Below are 10,334 nucleotides of genomic sequence, written 5' to 3'. Positions count from 1 at the left end.
GCTCAGCTTTTGAGGAGGAAAGAACTTGGCTAGGAAAGCCTTGACCAGCTTATCCCAAGAGTTCAGGCTATCCTTAGGTTGAGAGTCCAACCATACTCTAGCTCTGTCTCTTACAGCAAAAGGGAAAAGCATGAGCCTGTAGACTTCAGGATCAACTCCATTAGTCTTAACAGTATCACATATCTGCAAGAATTCAGTTAAGAACTGAAAAGGATCTTCAGATGGAAGTCCATGAAACTTGCAGTTCTGCTGCATCAGAGAAACTAATTGAGGTTTCAGCTCAAAGTTGTTTGCTCCAATGGCAGGAATGGAGATGCTTCTTCCATGTAAATTGGAATTTGGTGCAGTAAAGTCACCAAGCATTCTCCTTGCATTGTTGTTGGATTCGGCTGCCATCTCCTTTACTTGTTCGAAATTTTCAATCAAGTTGTCTCTGGATTGTTGTAATTTAGCTTCTCTTAATTTCCTCTTCAGAGTCCTTTCAGGTTCTGGATCAGCTTCAACAAGAATGCCTTTTTCTCTGTCCCTGCTCATAAGAAAGAAAAGAGAAAAAAAAAAGAAGAGGAATCCTCTATATCACAGTAAAGAGGTTCCTTATTGTTAGTAGAAGAAGAAAAAGAATAGGGGTGAAGAAGAATGAAGAATCCAAACACAAAAGTAAGGATAGGAGCAGTGATGTGAGATGAAGAGAGGTGTTAGTAGATGAATAAATAAATAGAAGAGGATGAGGGAGAAGAATTTTCAAAAAATAATTTTTGAAAAAGAGTTAGTGATTTTTGAAAAAAAAGTTTTTGAAAAAGGTTAGTAGTTTTTCGAAAATAAAAAATAAAATAATTAGTTAATTAAAGAGAAATTTTTGAAAAAAAAAAGGGAGGATATTTTCGAAAATTAGAGAGAGAGAGTTAGTTAGGTAGTTTTGAAAAAGATGAGAAGCAAACAAAAAGTTAGTTAGTTAGTTGAAACAAATTTTGAAAATCAATTTTGAAGAGATAAGAAGATAGGAAGTTAGAGAAGATATTTTGAAATCAATTTTTTTGAAAAAAATAAGATAGGAAGATATTTTTGAAAAGATATGATTGAAATTAGTTTTGAAAAAGATTTGATTTTTGAAATCACAATTAATGACTTGATTCACAAGAAATCACAATATATGATTCTAGAACTCAAAGTTTGAATCTTTCTTAACAAGTAAGTAACAAACTTGAAATTTTTTTGAATCAAACATTAATTGGTGATGTTATTTTCGAAAATTATGTGATAAAGATAAGAAAAACATTTTTGAAAAACATTTTTATAATTTTCGAAAATAACTAAGAAAAATGAGAAAGATTTGATTTTTGAAAAAGATTTTGAAAAAGATAAGATTTTTAAATTGAAAATTTGATTTGACTCATAAAAACAACTAAATTTTAAAAATTTTTGAAAAAGTCAAATCTAATTTTTGAAATTATGAGAGAAAAGAGGGAAAGATATTTTTTTTATTTTTGAATTTTTATGATGAGAGAGAAAAACACTAAAAAGATGCAATGCATGAAATTTTTAGATCAAAACATGTGATGCATGCAAGAATGCTATGAATGTCAAGATGAACACCAAGAACACTATGAAGATCATGATGAACATCAAGAACATATTTTTGAAAAAAATTTTTTGCAAAGAAAACATGCAAGACACCAAACTTAGAATTCTTCAATGCTTAGACACTAAGAATTCAAGAATGCATATGAAAAACAAGAAAAGACACAAAACATGCAAATGCAAAGATCAAACAAGAAGACTTACCAAGAACAACTTGAAGATCATAAAGAACACTATGAATGCATGACTTTTCGAAAAAATGCAAGATGCACATGCAATTGACACCAAACTTATAACATGACTCAAGACTCAAACAAGAAACATAAAATATTTTTGATTTTTATGATTTTATAATTTTTTTGTATTATTATTTTTCTTTTCGAAAATTATTATGAAAAACAAAAATAAGGATTTCAAAATCTTTAATATGAATTCCAGGAATCTTGTACTCTTTAGTCTAAAGCTCCAATCAAAGGGTCAGACATGGCTTAATAGCCATTCAAGCTTTAGAATGGATTTACATCCATTGAGGTGATTAGTTGAAGACCAATCCCAAAGGAGTTTGGGTATGGCTTTTCAGCCAGATAGGATTCAACATGTTACCATGAAACTATAGAATTCATTCTTGAAAGTTTTGAAACCATAGAATAATTTATTTTTGAAAACATTATTTTTATTATATTTTTTTTTCGAAAACAGGAAAAATTTTTTGAAAAATTTTTGAAAACAAAACAAAAAGAAAATTACCTAATCCGAGCAACAAGATGAACCGTCAGTTGTCCAAACTCGAACAATCCCCGGCAACGGCGCCAAAAACTTGGTGCGCATAAATTGTGATTACACTTTGATTATGTAAAATTCATCGCTCTTTCTTTCCCTGGTAATGGCACCAAAAACATGATGCCAATACCATGGTTCACAACTTCGCACAACTAACTAGCAAGTGCACTGGGTCGTCCAAGTAATACCTTACGTGAGTAAGGGTCGAATCCCACGGAGATTGTTGGTATGAAGCAAGCTATGGTCACCTTGCAAATCTCAGTCAGGTAGGGTTAAGTGTGATTGGATTAGATAATTAAAAGATAAATAATAAAGGATAGAAATACTTATGTAATTCATTGGTGAGAATTTCAGATAAGCGAATAGAGATGCTTTTCGTTCCTCTGAACCTTTACTTTCCTGCTGCCTTCATCCAATCAGTCTTACTCCTTTCCATGGTTGGCTTTATGTGATACATCACCATTGTCAATGGCTACTTTCGGTCTTCTCTCGGGAAAATGATCCAAATGCCCTGTCACGGCACGGCTAATCGTCTGGAGGCATCACCCTTGTCAATGGTTTCACCTTATCCTCTCAGTGAAAATGATCAACACACCCTGTCATGGCACGGCTATTCATCTGTCGGTTCTCGATCATGCTGGAATAGGATTTACTATCCTTTTGCGTCTGTCACTAATGCCTAGCACTCGCGAGTTTGAAGCTCGTCACAGTCATCCAATCATTGAATCCTACTCGGAATACCACAGACAAGGTTTAGACCTTCCGGATTCTCTTGAATGCCGCCATCATTCTAGCTTACACCATGAAGATTCTGATTAAGAGATCTAAGAGATACTCATTCAATTCTAATGTAGAACGGAGGTGGTTGTCAGGCACGCGTTCATAGGGAATGATGATGATTGTCACGTTCATCACATTCAGGTTGAAGTGCGAATGAATATCTTAGAAGCGAAATAAGATGAATTGAATAGAAAACAGTAGTACTTTGCATTAATCTTTGAGGAACAACAGAGCTCCACACCTTAATCTATGGAGTGTAGAAACTCTACCATTAAAAATACATAAGTGAAAGGTCCAGGTATGGCCGAATGGCCAGCCCCTCTGATCTAAGAACCAAGTGTCCAAAGATATCTAATACAATAGTAAAAGGTCCTATTTATAATAAACTAGCTACTAGGGTTTACAGAAGTAAGTAATTGATGCATAAATCCACTTTCGGGGCCCACTTGGTGTGTGCTTGGGCTGAGCTTGAGTGTTACACGTGTAGAGGTCATTCCTAGAGTTGAATGCCAGTTTTGGTGCCAGTTTGGGCGTTGAACTCCACTTTGCAACTTGTTTCTGGCGCTGGACGCCAGAATTGGGCAGAGAGCTGGCGTTGAACGCCAGTTTACGTCCTCAAAACTTGGGCAAAGTATGGACTATTATATATTTCTGGAAAGCTCTGGATGTTTACTTTCTAACTCAATTGGAAGCTTGCCATTTCGACTTCTGTAGCTCCAGAAAATCCACTTTGAGTGCAGGGAGGTCAGAATCCAACAGCATCAACAGTCCTTCTTCAACCTCTGAATCTGATTTTTGCTCAAGTCCCTCAATTTCAGCCAGAAAATACCTGAAATCACAGAAAAACACACAAACTCATAGTAAAGTCCAGAAATGTGAATTTAACATAAAAACTAATGAAAACATCCCTAAAAGTAACTAGATCCTACTAAAAACATACTAAAAACAATGTCAAAAAGCGTATAAATTATCCGCTCATCAGATGACGGGGTAACTTCGATATACGCAAACGGACCTGTGCTCGTGAATGGTTTTGTACATAGTGATAGCAGTGTTTCTGGTGGATCTGAGCATATAGCTGTAGCCGCAGACGATGAGGAGGAGGAGGATCCCTGAGATAGAGATAGAGTAGAATGAGGAGATGGGCGAGCCTCACGACGATCTTCTAAACGGCCACTTGTAGATATAGTTTGACAGCCGTAGGGGTATCTTTTGATGACACTGTAGTCTGACATTATCTATTAGTTAGTCTCTCACTTGTGTTAGTACACCCGAGAGCTAAGAGCTATATAGTGGTTGACGAGAATATAAACTAACTTGATCTTGTGTAAAAGCTACATGTTTTGTTATAGTGTACATGATGTATATTATCTGCTATATTTCTATATTTCTCTATGCTTGATTTTATTGCTCTCAATGTATGCTTGTTTATTTTTACATTATCATCTGCAGCGAATAAAAAAAAGTTACTCGTAAAATTGGCAACGTTCTAACAAGGCACAGGCTCATATATTAAATAATAGATAATAGTTAGGAAGGACAAGTTAGTAACAATTAGCTTCTTGTATGACCATGGCATACTGGGAGTTGGGTCGTTACAGTCCACACACACCACCTGAAGAATTTCATCAATATGAACCACCTTCCAATTACAACAACCTTCCCTTAACCAATGAACCCTCTCTTCCACCACCACCTCTCGATGAAAACTTCATGTTAGAACTGAGAGATCTTGAATCTCGTATCTTAAGGCAATAAGAGGAGGATGAAAATAAGTTTAAGGAGTTAAGAGCAAGGATGGCTAGCATGGTAGAAGCCGTGAGTCACCTAACATCCCACCTTAGCTCATTCACCCTAAGTACTCCCATTGTTAAATATGGAGAAACAATCAAGGAGCCTAGTGAGGAAGTGAACTTGAAGCTCCATGGTGAGGAAGAGGAGTTAAAGCAAGAAGTGCAACAAGAGGAGGAGGTAGCGATTAGTGAACAAAAAGAAGTAGTGGGTGGATGTTTCGGATATGTTGAGCACATAATGGAGTCTCAAGTTGAAGATCCCTCTTCCACGGAATATGGAAGGGATGTTAAAGAGGAGAGTAATGTTGCGGAAGTAGACAGAGAGTTGAAGGAATTTGATCAAGAAGTGGATTCCATTATTAGTGATTTTTTGCCCACATTGATCAATCCCCTTGACGATCTTGTTGAGCCTTCTCCCAATGGGCTAGGAAGAAAGGTTGAGGAGGATGTGCAACCTCCAAGGCCTATTGTGAGTGAAGAATTGGAAGAAGTGTCCCAAGTAACAAGCCCTCCTATCTATGATGATTCCACATCAACATATGACCCTTTCGAGTTTGAAGAGTCCTTCTCCAAAATGCTTAGACTTGATGATGAGGTAGACTTCACTAGACCTCCTATCTATGATGAGAGTGATGGGGAAGAGATAGAAGAAATTGGTGAAGAAGAATGTGAACTTGAGGAAACTTGGCAAGAAAAGGAACTTAGAAAACCTTGCCAAGTGGTGGAAGCCTCTAGAACAGGATGGTCAGGAGTGGGGCATGCTTTGTCAAGATCATTGGGAACTTCTCCACCTAGGTTGCCATCCAATCCTTCGCTTGAGTGGGTAAAACATCTAACTCTCAGCTTTATTATCCCACTTGAGTATGGTTTGCTTGAGACAGATGGCCAACTTAGGGCGCTTTGTGGAATTAAGAGAAAGAGGAGGATGTTTAGTGGTTGGCGTTCTAAATCTAGACTCATTATAGTTGGAAGCTCAAAATTGAAGAGCATTGATGAGCGGATAATTTATACGCTTTTTGGCATTATTTTTAGTATGTTTTTAGTAGAATCTAGTTACTTTTAGGGATGTTTTCATTAGTTTTTATGTTAAATTCACATTTCTGGACTTTACTATGAGTTTGTGTGTTTTTCTATGATTTCAGGTATTTTCTGGCTGAAATTGAGGGACTTGAGCAAAAATCAGATTCAGAGGTGGAAGAAGGACTGCTGATGCTGTTGGATTCTGACCTCCCTGCACTCAAAATGGATTTTCTGGAGCTACAGAACTCAAAATGGCACGCTTTCAATTGCGTTGGAAAGTAGACATCCAGGTCTTTCCAGCAATATATAATAGTTCATACTTTGCCCAAGTTTAGATGACGCAAACTGGCGTTCAACGCCAGCTCTCTGCCCAATTCTGGCGTCCAGTGCCAGAAACAAGTTGCAAAGTGGAGTTCAACGCCCAAAATGGCACAAAAGCTGGCGTTCAACTCCAAGAATGACCTCTCCATGTGTAGACTTCAAGCTCAGCCCAAGCACACACCAAGTGGGCCCCGAAAGTGGATTTATGCATCAATTACTTACTTTTGTAAACCCTAGGAACTAGTTTATTATAAATAGGACTTCTTACTATTGTATTAGACATCCTGGGACATTTTGTTCTTAGATCATGGGGGCTGGCCATTCGGCCATGCCTGAACCTTTCACTTATGTATTTTCAACGGTAGAGTTTCTACACTCCATAGATTAAGGTGTGGAGCTCTGCTGTTTCTCAAAGATTAATGCAACGTACTACTGTTTTTCTATTCAATTCATCTTATTTCGCTTCTAAGATATTCGTTTGCACTTCAACCTGAATGTGATGAACATGACAATCATCATCATTCCCTATGAACGTGTGCCTGACAACCACTTCCGTTCTATCTTAGATTGAATGAGTATCTCTTAGATCTCTTAATCAGAATCTTCGTGGCATAAGCTAGATTGATGGCGGCATTCATGAGAGTAGGACTCTGGGATTGAATGACTGTGACGAACTTCAAACTCGCGAGTGCTGGGCGTAGTGACAGACGCAAAAGGAGGGTGAATCCTATTCCAGTATGATCGAGAACCTCAGATGATTAGCCGTGCCCTGACAGAGCATTTGGACCATTTTCACAAGAGGATGGGATGTAGCCATTGACAACGGTGATGCCCTTACAGAAAGCCAGCCATGGAAAGGAGTAAGATTGATTGGATGAAGGCAGCAGGAAAGCAGAGGTTCAGAGGAGCGAAAGCATCTCTATGCACTTATCTGAAATTCTCACCAATGATTTACATAAGTATTTCTATCCTTCTTTTATTATTTATTTTCGAGAACTCCATAACTATTTTATATCCGCCTGACTGAGATTTACAAGGTGACCATAGCTTGCTTCAAGCCGACAATCTCCGTGGGATCGACCCTTACTCACGTAAGGTTTATTACTTGGATGACCCAGTGCACTTGCTGGTTAGTTGTATCGAAGTTGTGACAAATTATGAATTGAGATTAGAGCACCAAGTTTTTGGAGCCATTACCAGAGATCACAATTTTTTGCACCAAGTTTTTGGCACCGTTGCCGGGGATTGTTCGAGTTTGGACAACTGACGGTTCATCTTGTTGCTCAGATTAGGTAAATTTCTTTTTGTTTTATTTTCAAAAAAAATTTTTCAAAAATCTTTCATAAATTTCTCCTTTGTTTTCGAAAAAAAAAATTTAAAATAAAAATGTTTTCAAAAATATATTTTTCTTCGGAATTTTTAAGAATGAATTCTAGTGTTTCATGAAGCATGTTGAAGCCTGGCTGGCTGTAGGGTATGTCAGGCGTGTCATGTTTGAGTTACATACTAAAGCTTGGCTGGCTATTAAGCCATGCCTGACCCTTTGATTGGAGCTTTAGACTAAAGAGCATAAGATTCCTGGAATTCATATTAAAAATTTTGGAATCCTTATTTTTCTTTTTCAAAATGATTTTCGAAAAAAAAATTAAAAGAAAATACAAAAAAATCATAAAATCATAAAAATAAAAAAAAATATATTTTGTGTTTCTTGTTTGAGTCTTGAGTCAACTTCAAGTTTGGTGTCAATTGCATACTCATCTTGCATTTTTCGAAAATTGCATTCATGCATTGCATTCATCATAATCTTCAAGTTGTTCTTGATAAAACCTTCTTGATTGATCTTCATATTATATTGTTTTGTGTTGTATGATGTTTTTCATATGCATCCTTGAATTCTTAGTGCCTAAGCATTAAAGATTTCTAAGTTTGGTGTCTTGCATGTTTTCTTTGTATATAAAAATTTTCAAAAATATGTTCTTGATGTTCATCTTGACATTCAAAGTGTTCTTGGTGATCATCTTGACATTCATAGCATTGTTGCATGCATTCATTGTTTTGATCCAAAATTTTCATGCATTGAGTCTTTTTCATGTTTTTCTCTCTCATCATTAAAAATTCAAAAATCAAAAAAATATCTTCCCCTTTTCTCTCTCAAAATTTCGAAAATTAGATTTGACTTTTTCAAAAAATTTTTAAAATCTAGTTGTTTTTATGAGTCAAATCAAATTTTCAATTTAAAAATCTTATCTTTTTCAAAATCTTTTTCAAAAATCACATCTTTTTCATTTTTTTATTTATTTTCGAAAATTTAAAAATATTTTTCAAAAATCTTTTTCTTATCTTTATCACATAATTTTCTAAAATAACATCATCAATTAATGTTTTGATTCAAAAATTTCAAGTTTGTTACTTGCTTGTTAAGAAAGATTCAAACTTTGAGTTCTAGAATCATATCTTGTGATTTCTTGTGAATCAAGTCATTAATTGTGATTTTAAAAATCAAATCTTTTTCAAAACTAATTCCAATTATATCTTTTCAAAAATATCTTCTTATCTTATCTTTTTCAAAATCATATCTTTTTCAAAAATTTGATTTTAAAATATCTTCTCTAACTTCTTATCTTCTTATCTTTTCAAAATTGATTTTCAAATTTGTTTCAACTAACTAACTTTTTGTTTGTTTCTTATCTTTTTCAAAACTACCTATCTAACTCTCTCTCTCTAATTTTCGAAAATATCTTCCCTCTTTTTCAAAAATTCTTTTGAATTAACTAATTATTTTAATTTTTGATTTTAATTTTCGAAAAACTACTAACCTTTTTCAAAAACAATTTTCAAAAATCACTAACTCTTTTTCAAAAAAATTATTTTCGAAATTTTCCCTCTCTCATCTTATTCTATTTATTTATTCATCCACTAACATCTCCTCCTCACATCACTCACCAAAAATCCGAACTCCCTCTCTCTCTCTGAGTTCAGATTTTCTTCTTCTTTTCTTCTACTCACACAAGGACCTCTATACTGTGGTATAAAGGATCCCTATTATTGTTATTTTTTTCTGTGCCCTCTTCTTTGTCATATGAGCAGGAGCAAGGACAAGAATATTCTTGTTGAAGCAGATCCAGAACCTGAAAGGACTCTGAAGAGGAAACTAAGAGAAGCTAAATTACAACAATCCAGAGATAACCTTTCAGAAATTTTTGAACAGGAAGAGGAGATGGCAGCCGAAAATAATAATAATTTACATGGAAGAAGCATCTCCATTCCTGCTATTGGAGCAAACAATTTTGAGCTGAAACCTCAGCTAGTTTCTCTGATGCAGCAGAACTGCAAGTTTCATGGACTTCCATCTGAAGATCCTTTTCAGTTCTTAACTGAATTCTTGCAGATTTGTGATGCTGTTAAGACTAATGGAGTAGATCCTGAAGTCTACAGGCTCATGCTTTTCCCTTTTGCTGTAAGAGACAGAGCTAGAGTGTGGTTGGACTCTCAACCCAAAGACAGCCTGAACTCTTGGGATAAGCTGGTCACAGCTTTCTTAGCCAAGTTCTTTCCTCCTCAAAAGCTGAGCAAGCTTAGAGTGGATGTTCAAACCTTCAGACAGAAAGAAGGTGAATCCCTCTATGAAGCTTGGGAAAGATACAAGCAGCTGACCAAAAAGTGTCCTTCTGACATGCTTTCAGAATGGACCATCCTGGATATATTCTATGATGGTTTATCTGAGCTATCAAAGATGTCATTGGATACTTCTGCACGTGGATCCATTCACCTAAAGAAAACGCCTGCAGAAGCTCAAGAACTCATTGACATGGTTGCTAATAACCAGTTCATGTACACTTCTGAGAGGAATCCTGTGAGTAATGGGACGCCTATGAAGAAGGGAGTTCTTGAAATTGATACTCTGAATGCCATATTGGCTCAGAATAAAATATTGACTCAGCAAGTCAATATGATTTCTCAGAGTCTGAATGGAATGCAAGCTACATCCAACAGTACTCAAGAGGCTACTTATGAAGAAGAAGCTTATGATCCTGAGAACCCTGCAATAGCAGAGGTGAATTA

At 35.8% G+C, this 10,334-nt stretch overlaps 1 non-coding gene across 1 annotated transcript; it reads right to left on the bottom strand.

Annotated features, from left to right (window-relative positions):
* Window positions 1-9,843: 9,843 nt before the first annotated feature.
* LOC112746060 (small nucleolar RNA R71) lies at window positions 9,844-9,951 on the bottom strand. Its single transcript, XR_003173960.1, has one exon. It is a non-coding gene; the product is annotated as a small nucleolar RNA R71 (small nucleolar RNA).
* Window positions 9,952-10,334: the final 383 nt, after the last annotated feature.

This window comes from Arachis hypogaea, chromosome 14 (assembly GCF_003086295.3).
Source record: "Arachis hypogaea cultivar Tifrunner chromosome 14, arahy.Tifrunner.gnm2.J5K5, whole genome shotgun sequence".
NCBI lineage: Eukaryota > Viridiplantae > Streptophyta > Magnoliopsida > Fabales > Fabaceae > Arachis > Arachis hypogaea.
The sequence above is the reverse complement of the archived record's forward strand: the minus strand, read 5'-3'. Positions and strand labels throughout refer to the sequence as shown.